The sequence below is a fragment of the Tachypleus tridentatus genome, unplaced genomic scaffold (genome assembly GCF_004210375.1).
Source record: "Tachypleus tridentatus isolate NWPU-2018 unplaced genomic scaffold, ASM421037v1 Hic_cluster_2, whole genome shotgun sequence".
Lineage (NCBI taxonomy): Eukaryota > Metazoa > Arthropoda > Merostomata > Xiphosura > Limulidae > Tachypleus > Tachypleus tridentatus.
The window spans coordinates 26,876,377-26,886,509 of NW_027467782.1; the positions used below are offsets into that span (position 1 = coordinate 26,876,377).

At 32.0% G+C, this 10,133-nt stretch overlaps 1 long non-coding RNA gene across 1 annotated transcript; it reads right to left on the reverse strand.

The window, feature by feature from the left end:
- Positions 1 to 4,168: 4,168 nt before the first annotated feature.
- Positions 4,169 to 9,490, reverse strand: LOC143242455 (uncharacterized). The gene is made up of 2 exons (XR_013022734.1): positions 9,033 to 9,490; positions 4,169 to 4,609 (listed from the first exon to the last, which is right to left on the reverse strand). It is a non-coding gene; the product is annotated as an uncharacterized LOC143242455 (long non-coding RNA).
- Positions 9,491 to 10,133: the final 643 nt, after the last annotated feature.

The following is a 10,133-nucleotide window of genomic DNA, read 5'->3' on the forward strand; positions in this document are numbered from 1 at the left end:
CTATGTTCAGTTTGTTTCCAACTCCAGTCACCAAAAAAATGAAAGTCTGGCTGTAGACACAAAATTTGGCTCAAGACATAGCAAGCCTGGATAGTGGCTCACCTAACATGCTGCACATGGAAGACATATTGAGATAAATTCAAATGCAGATATGTCAAAAAACACTGTTCAAACGTCTTGTTCTCTTCTCCTTTTCCAACAGAAGCTGAGGTAATATCACAACCTTTTATGGGTACACATTTGAGGCAATGATGCAAGCAGTAATAAAATAGTAGTGTCAACCAACACTAAATGTTAGCCAGAGTTCCAAAACGTGTAGGTTGTGCAACTTGGACCTCGCAAATGCAACAACATTCACATTAGCATCTTCATGCCTGCATGGATCATCAATGTCTTGTAAACACATGATCAAACTGAGTGATGTACAACTCCATCTTACCAATAACATGACCAAGTTAAGTGTTGTACAACCCCATCCTCTTAATGCAAATCACAAAAAAGTTTGTGGGTGAGATAACAAAAGACCTCCTGTTCCACTGTTGCAGAGATAAGCAGCCCAATCTTTCGGAACGGTTGTTTTGTACGAGACCTACCTCTGGAGCTTATCCCATGAACATTCCATTGTCTATTAAACTGAACTATTGGCTATATATTTGTCCCAAACATACAGACTATGAATATTTTAAAGTTTTAACCTGATGAGAGTACAAAGTTAGTATCTATATATACTTCAAAAATTCTAGCACTACTTGATTTACCATGTTTATAATACTTCTTTCACCAAAAATGTTCATACTAACTTTTGGAGATAATCCAATGGAAATACTGTTGCAAATTACTTCAAAAATAGTGCAAAGTTTTACAAGTAGTAAGTGTCATTATTGTGCTGCAACAGAAATTTTTGCTACTGTAGAATAATGATCCAAGTTACCTACAACTGTTTTTCAGACAAAACCTTCCCCCTTTGTATCAGGCACATTTGATGTCAGTTACCAATCTTTAATCTCTATTATTTTATTTACGGAGTTATGATAGCAGAATTTGTGATAAACATGACCATGGGTCCTACAAAATAAATCCACTTTTTTATCCTCATTCAGATAAGAAATGAAGTCACCAGCTAAAAAATATTAAAAACAAGCAAAACAATTCTGGTAAGTTTTGCTTTGTTAGAAAGAAATATGGCAGTAACTATCATAAGAAATATTTTACAAAATGGTATGTGGCATTTCCTTAAACTTCTCTAGCAGGACAAGCACCATAACATAAGTTCAGAAATTCTTCCGTAATAAAGGTATGATTGATGTACATAATTTCAAGTTTTGCCAGAGAGAGTAACAAGTTGCTAGATGAAAAAAGAATTGTCATGACAATCATTTTTTGGTTTTCTAAATCACATTTAACTTAATTAATATTATATGCAGCTCCTTACAAAAGCTTTCTGAAAAGTCAACTTAAATCTACTTTTCATCATTATTCAGATAAGAAATAAAGTCTTCAACAAAACTTGACAGGCAAAATTTTTCCTTTGTAAAACAATTTTGTCAGGTTTTACTTTTATTATTAAGTCAAAATATGGCAGTATAAATTAAAATGAATGATTAAAACAATGGTTAATGATGTTTTACTGAAGTCCATTATCAAGAACAGCACAACAATAAGCTTCGCAATTCTGAAAAGGAGTTAGTGTGTAGTTGTCTATAAATTTTACAAGCTTACACCTTATTTTGAAACCTAAACTCTTGACCTATCATAGCTACCCTAACCAGTCTTTACCCAACTGAGAGTCGTACAATAACCATGCTTTACATTTAACTATTTCTGCCTCTCTTTCAAAGAACTTGAGATTGTGGGAATACTGGTAATGTCTCATCAGGTTTTGAAAATAAAGGACAATGTCTCACCCAAATATTTTTATATGATCTGTGTTTTTATCTGTTTTTTATTACTTTTTTGAAGCATTTTGAAAGTTTGTTTGCCTGTTTTAAAGCAAGAATTTGACTATGTGAGGAAAATTAGTTCAAAAGAATGTTTCCAAATGAAAATTTAGGTAGGTAATTTGGTAATTATAATTTGTATTTTTCAGGATAAGAAATTAAACATTGTTGCATAAAATTAGAATCTCATCAGAAAGAAATGGTTCTATTGCAATAAAGCATTTGTCAAACACATTTTTTCAGTTGAATACAAGAGACTAAAAAGTTTATTTTTGGAAAATGCAAGACATTTATATGAAAAAATTTGTCTGAACATAAAACAAAAAATGATGGTTTACTTCATGTAAAGAAAAACATAGAGCAACCACCCACAACTGAAACATTGTTCAAACACATTTCTTAAATATTTAGAAAAACTGAAGAAATTTTGGTGGTCGACTTCATTTGATTACTGCATTCAAGTCTTGTTCTAATTTTTCATAAAGTATGCATCTTATATTTTATTAAAGTAATCCCAAATTTTTGCAATACTGTACTTATGAACAGGAATGTAACATCATAAGTTTTGTTTTAGAGCACAAGTCAGTGATCATGAAAATAAGAAATTGTCCTGGATCCTAAGATTATTGGCATCTATCATATTCATTACAGAAGATTTTAAACTTAAGATGTAAATGCTTTTAATATGCTATCCCTGCCTTAGAACTTCAAGAACACACTACTGACCATCATTTTAATTATTCCTTTTAATCAAGACAACCATATTCCCTCTTATTAAATAAAGTAAAATCAAAACAGGACAAAACAGGTTTAAAAAGAAAGAGCCCCTACCTTATTAATCTGTTGATTGACAATTTATTATCTAAGTGAGGATGAAAGAAATGATTTAGTTTTAACATAATAATCAGAAAGCTTTTTTAAGGTGTCACATAGAGTACCAGTGCAGAAAAATTACCTCAGTCATGCAGCTGGATAAGTTATTTAAATGGATTGAAGACAGGCTATGTGGAAGGATGGGAAAAGTTAACAGAGTTCAGACAAACTAATGTTACAAATAGTGTGACCTGTGATAGGATCACTGCTTTCCTCATTTACATTACTGAAACACTGTTAATTAAGTTTACAGAAGATACAAACATCTTCAGTCAGAAATGATTTGATTTTGCACAAACTTAGATTAGTTGATTGTTAGGTAAATACATGACAAATGGTATATAATTATAACATATAATTATAATGTTATGCACTGGGATTACCACTACAAGTTAATGATAAACTTTAGATTGGAATGCTTTTAATTATGTTCATGAAATTAATGACTCAGGGCACTGGCTGAATTCTTAAGCCTTCGTGACAGTGTTCTATTACATATGGTAAATTTTGGGTTGAATATACTGATTATCAGTCTCAGATGGCTACAGTATCATTAATCACTATTCAGGCATCATCTGGAGCACTGCATGCAGTTTTGGTCTCCATATTGTAATAAGTACATTGAGTTGATAGATATAATTCAGAGAAAGGTCACAAGGATATTATTTCTTGGATAGATAGGTTGAACTATGATGACAGATTCTTATTTCTTAATTACTTTTCTCACGTAAAGAGAAGGCCCAAAAATGATTTGAAAAATTCAAAACTATCAAGTAAATAGATCAACCTTTTTTGTTTGTTAAATTCTAAGGATGGTAGGTCAAACAAGAGTTCACAAATTTAAGATCTGGAAAGGTCAAACTCATCTCCAGTTGAGGATTTTTTCTTTCAATAGGGTGGTGAATGTGGGGAAGAATCTGTCATCTATAATGCAATTCTACAGAAGTTTAAGAAAAAGAGCTGTTGAACATTTGGAGGTGGATTTAATAATTAAGTTTTATAAGGAAGGTTGGGAGTTAAGAGATAATAGTACTAAAATAAGCAAAATTACCTAGTGAGGGGGTTTCCAACGTAAGAGTGCCCGAGGGCCACAACTACAGTCACAAGTCTAGTGGTGGGCGGCATTATATTTTTGTCAAATTAGGGCTTGTTAGTGTATTACATAATGCAAAATAAAGAGTAATAGATCCATGGTAGGGTTAATTTATGTCCTTTCAACATAGTAAAATGAGTTATGATTGGGGAAGGAGTTAATCTGAATGGGACTTACTTTATGTTACATGATATTTGGATGGACATATTTTCAAAAAAAGATGTATTTCATTGTGAAAATAAAAGGAAAATATAACTTAAACATGTTCAATTATGTAATGAATAATTTTATTGAAAAAAATGCTGCATATAAAAGAAATTAGAATAGCAAACATATCTATGATATTTAATAAACTAAGTACATAAAAGTTTCAATGTGAACTATGAGGTCGCTCAGCAACACTGACCAAAGCAGGTTTGTTGACATGGAGTTCTGTCATTGCTAGTCTTAGGAGGTGAAGTAGAGAAGAATCTGTGAGGCGACATCTGTTGTGGTTCTTAATGAATTTCATAGTGGAGAACACACTTTCACATATATATATGTGCTACCAAACATTGATGTAATTTTCTGTCCAAAGTACACAGATTTGAAAATAGATTTTTTGAAAGTAGTTTAAAGAAATCTGGTCCTTCTTCTTGTCTGGTTTGCAGAAAGGGATCAGCTTGCAAATCACATAATTCAAGTTGAACATCAGCTTGTTGATTTTCTGTTAACACAAAGAGGATTATTGAACAGCTCTATCCTGCTTTTTATAATTTCAAATTCTTCGAATCTTGCATTAAACACATCAATAATATCTTCAAAATTTACACAAAATTCTAAAAAATCAAGTGACTCATCATCTTTGAACTGTTCTATTAATTACTGACAACTCAGAAAGTGGCCCAAGTCATTGTTTTCTAAGTAAACTTTGAAAATTCTTAACTTCTTTTGAAACCCATTTATGTTTCCCATTAAATCTGATATCATCTAGTTCTGCCCCTCGAGCTTTAGGTTGAGATCGTTAAGGTGAGTGGTGATGTCTATGAGAAAAGCCAGTTGTATCAGAAAATCCTTACTTTTGAGCTCTTCTTCCAATTGTGTTGTATCTGATGAAACAAATTGATTGAGGAATACAGGGATTTCTTTCCTTATTCCAAAATATTGTTCACAACACTTTCGGGCACTGAGCCACCTTACTTGGTTTTAAAGTCAATATATGCTGCTTCCATATCCTCCAAGAATTGCTTTAGCTGCCAATGTAAAAAAGCTTTGTTTCCTCCTCTTATCAGGTAAATAACTTTAACAAATTTAAAACTTTGTTTTGATTCACTGATTTCCACCACAAAGCTCCTTGATGAATAACACAATGAAATGTTGGGCAAGTTACTTAATTTTCCTTAAAAAACCAACAAAGCCTAATTTTTTCCAATCTTTGCAGGTGTGCCATCTGTCACTATTGCTGAACACTTATTGAAACCTCCGATTTTATCAACTGAATTTTCACTGCCTTGAAGATATCCTTTCCTTTTGCGGCCCCATGAAGAGCTCATACATTCAATAATACCTCTTTCTTTGAAATATCTTCAACAACACATACAAATATTAACAGCTGACTAACATCTGCTTCATCAGTACTTTCGTCAAGACAGAGAGAAATAAGTACTTTTTTCCCAGTCCAACAAGCGAGTTTTCTAATTGTTCTCCCATATCAGTGACCCTTCTTTGTATGGTTTGGTTGGAAAGTGGCACTGATTAAAATTTCTCAGCAGTTTTGGCATCCCAAAACACCTTTGCCATTTCAACAGCACATTTCTTTATTAAACTGCTATCAATAAAAGGTTTCTTTGCCCTTGCAAGGTCAAGAGAAATGATGTATGAAGCATATGAAGTAGATGTCTGGCTTTCTGACAACTTGCTAAACATATTCGTTTGTTGTTTTAATTTCTTGCTGAAATCCACAATCTGAACTTTGAGTTTCTCCTTCATACTTTTTATACTTTTATTCGTGCATAGTTGAATAATGTTTTTTCACATTAAATTCTTTGGGCATTGATATAATTTGCATACAAATCAAACACTACAACTTGCCAATATTGTTTGTAATTAAATAATCAAGTTCCCAACATTCCTGGTACACTATTTTCACTGTTAATCTTACGTTTCTTAAAAAGTTTGTTCATTTTTATATTTAACATGGAATTAAACAGTGATAATTTACAACATATCGACCACCACAACAGCAAACAGACAGACTGGCAACAGCCACCAGCTGGGCAAGTTCACTTTGTCTAGCAGAAAGGAGGGAGTATATAACTCAGTGAATCCACTTTGTCTAGCAGGGGGAATGATGGTATACTATGTTCACTTTGTCTAGTAGAAGGGAGGGAGTATACAACTCAGTGAATCCACTTTGTCTAGCAGGGGGAATGATGGTATACTATGTTCACTTTGTCTAGCAGAAGGGAGGGAGTATATAACTCAGTGAATCCACTTTATCTAGCAGGGGGAATGATGGTATACTATGTTGAGGTGTATGTGACATAATTTAAAAGCTCTTACTATCAAGTTATTACTGTAAAATTATAGAGGCATAATTAATAAACATATAGGTGCTGACAAAATAAATTTTAAAATTCATTAGTGAATACTAGTTGGAGCTTTCATGCATTTTTACCTCACAAGTAAGAATTTTTCATTTCTTCATTACAAAAAAAAATATTATAAAAGTAGGTTATGTTTCAATTGACTTTCGCAGGCCACATAAAACCATGCAGCCTGCGTGCCACCTGTTGCAAATCTCTGATCTGGTGGATCGATGGGATAACAGCATCTGAAGACAATACAAATAGAGGACACAAGTTTAGGATTTGGAAAAACAGACTTGGCTTCAGTTAATACATTTTATTTACATAACAGGATGACTGACTCAAGGAGTGTGTTACTACTGGCAATAGTGAAGGTTGGCACTTTACAAGAGTTTATTGATGGGTTTACAGTCTTACTTTCTCACAAGTGGATATGTAAGGAGAGCTTTGTAAAACCAACCAAATAGTCCTCTGTTGTCATACTATTGTTATATATTACAAGTACATAAAGTAATATCTTAAGAATGGAATCCTATTAAGTCAAGAATTATGAAGAAAAAATGCACAATATTAGAAAGCTGTAACTCATTAAGTGTTTGAAGTCAACATATTTCATTGAGGATTTTTTTAGTTAAATGCTTATGAAATACACTCTGAAAACAACTTAAACTGAGATCCTTTTTGAGCAAGAAATATAAAACATGTAACTTGTTTAATAAAATATTTTATTCATCAAAAAAGCTGTATTTTGTAAACTATTCAAAGCAAATAATGAAATTGTTGTTAAAGCACAACTGATAAATTTAAAATAATTTTGAAAGCAAGTTATAATTCATTTTGCAAAAGACAAGCAATAGACATTAATCATTATGTTTTTCACACATAATAAACATAACACCAAGAAATGTGTAAACTGTAATCACTGTAAAGAGACTGTTGTGTGAATCAACCTATTTTCTGTTGATTCCAACTGTACTGTAGAAAATAAATTTTTTATTTCAATAACAAATTCATTTATTTTCTGGTTATTTCTCAAAGAAACATTCTCAACAGTGTTTGTTTTGATTTGATTATTTGTTTATAATGTTATGTCTATTATCACCTTATAAAGTATTCACAATTATGAGGATAATTTGTAATTGGTTGATTTACTACCCTGTGATGCTAAGTCATTGGTCAAAGATTAGCACATTTTATCAATCAACTGTCAGTGTAAAGATGGCTATGAAGAATGTTTATAAAGAATGCACCATCTGATGGTACACCATGATTTTATTACTTACACTTAGTGTTTGGTAGCTTAAATATCTTGTCAAAATCTGGGTATCAGTTAATCTGAAAATGTCTGAAGGTTATTGATGGTGCTATTATTTTTATAGTCTGTTACTATTTGTTAAAAGTAGTGCTCATCAACAATGCTAAAATTTAGAGGAGGAAAAATTTAAATCAAATTATATGCTATAAAAATATTTACCCAAAACAATACTATTTCTTCATTAAAATACATAAATAAAATAACACATATAATAGAAACTTGCAAATTGATTATATATTTACTATAGTGTAATTTTAAAGACTTTGTTGTTGTTTTTTTCCAATTATGAACTAATAAATGCTCCATGGTATGAACTTCACCTTAGCAAATGGGAGCTACTGCTACACCTGTATTGTCATTTCTACAATAATTGGTCCAGTAATTAGGTCACTCAGTTTGCAACTGAGAGTTGAGGTGCCATTTCTCATCCTTCAACATGCTCACTCTTACAACCATGGAACATTATATGCAACACTTAATCCCACTACTCATTTGTAAACAGTAGCTAAAGAGTTGGTAGTGTCGACAAACTACATTCTCTCTAGTCTATTACTTAAACATTATGGACGATTATTACAAGTGGCCTTGTGTGGCTTTGTATGAAATTTCAAACTAAACTAACTAAAAGAACACTATGTATCATCTTAAACAGAAAACATGCAGACAATAGTAATAACACAGTAAGCAATATGAACCATTTAACCTTTACAGGTAGTTACATATTTCTAGAATATTTCACTACCAAAGTTAATTTCTACAGCAACAATAAATGAATAACATTAGTAATGCTATTACTGGTACAAACAGCAGTGCTGTCAGAAGGGGTATTAAGGCCGTGTTTTCTATTTGCAGAACCATGTCGGCTGTAATGCGCTATTATAATTAAATACACCTTATAATTAGTATGCTTGCTGCTGACACTGTCAATGACAGTTCTAATACTAAACACTAGAAATATAACCTTGGTATATTGAAAACATTACGTTAGGCTAATCGCTGTTTAACTTGTACTTCGAGTTTAATGAACTTATTTTCTTATAGGAATTATCTTTCTCAGCTTTTCATGATGACGAGAAATCCACCTGAAGTGAAAATGTATTCTCAAGATGGCTGGTATGGATAGTAAAACTTTAATTAAAATACAGTTCTGTACTTTTAAGTTTCATCTTTTTCCTCTTACGTCTTTGAATCTATTTAATTCATCTCACATAATTAAATAATAAGATAAATAACTTTTACTTTCTTACCTTTACACAGTATCAAAATATGTGTATCCATTGTAGCATTTGTAGTTGTACAGAACGTTAGGTTTGCTTCCAGGAAATTTATATTAGATTTAATCAGTTCTGCTACGAGTAGATATATCTTAGAGCTTCATAACAAACAAGAGCAAAAGTATCGTTATTTGCAACACAGCACACTTTTGTTTTTGAAATGTAAGTTTTTCTAAAATTTATAATAAATCAAGTCCTACTAACTCAAACGCATGTATAATAACATTCTAATACCAACTTCTAACAGTAACACTTTAATTCGCGCCATTTGTATACTTCGCCATCTGTCCTTTAAAAACCGACACACTCGAAAAGAAAAAAAATTGACAAAACAATGCTTCAGCTAAAACACTCGCTTGATTGTTTTGTTTGGGACTGTATTTTTGCTGACATTTTAAAGTAAAAATAATCTTGTTTGTTTTGTTGTTAAATACAAAGATACACAATGCATCATCTGCCCACCTTGGGTATCGAAACCTGATTTTAACAGAAAAGCACTCAGACACTCACCGCTTAGCTTGTGGGTGAAAATAGCTCTCGTGTTCCTTCCATAATTCGACTTTTATTTCAGACGAATCAGCAAGAGAGCAGAGAGAGAAACAGACACGTACTTCACAACTTCGTATCTATCTTACTCCAGTAAGTGGACCCATACTGTTTGCTTTAAGTGAAATCTGTGAGTCAGAAAATGCAACAGAGAAGTAAGTAAAGTGAAATTTTGATGCTGTTGCTAGATTATTAGCGTTTTAACATTATCAGTCATATGTCACCCATAACCCGTTGTGGGTTTTCTAATTTTATATTAACTAAGTCTTCCGCTTTTCTATAGCATTGCAAAACTTCCGGTTTATCTGCCAATTAGAATTTCTTAAGCTTTCGCATTTACCCTTGATATTTTATTTATGGCTAAACATGAATAGTCTATTTACGTTTTAGAAAACCTTGATTCAAAAATTCACGTTTGAGGTCAATAAATCCAGATAATGTTTCAAAAAGTTATAACGAATATAACACAGTGTAAAGGTCTTAAATGCTCGCTGTGTAATCTCCTAATGTTGATATTAAATTAGAACG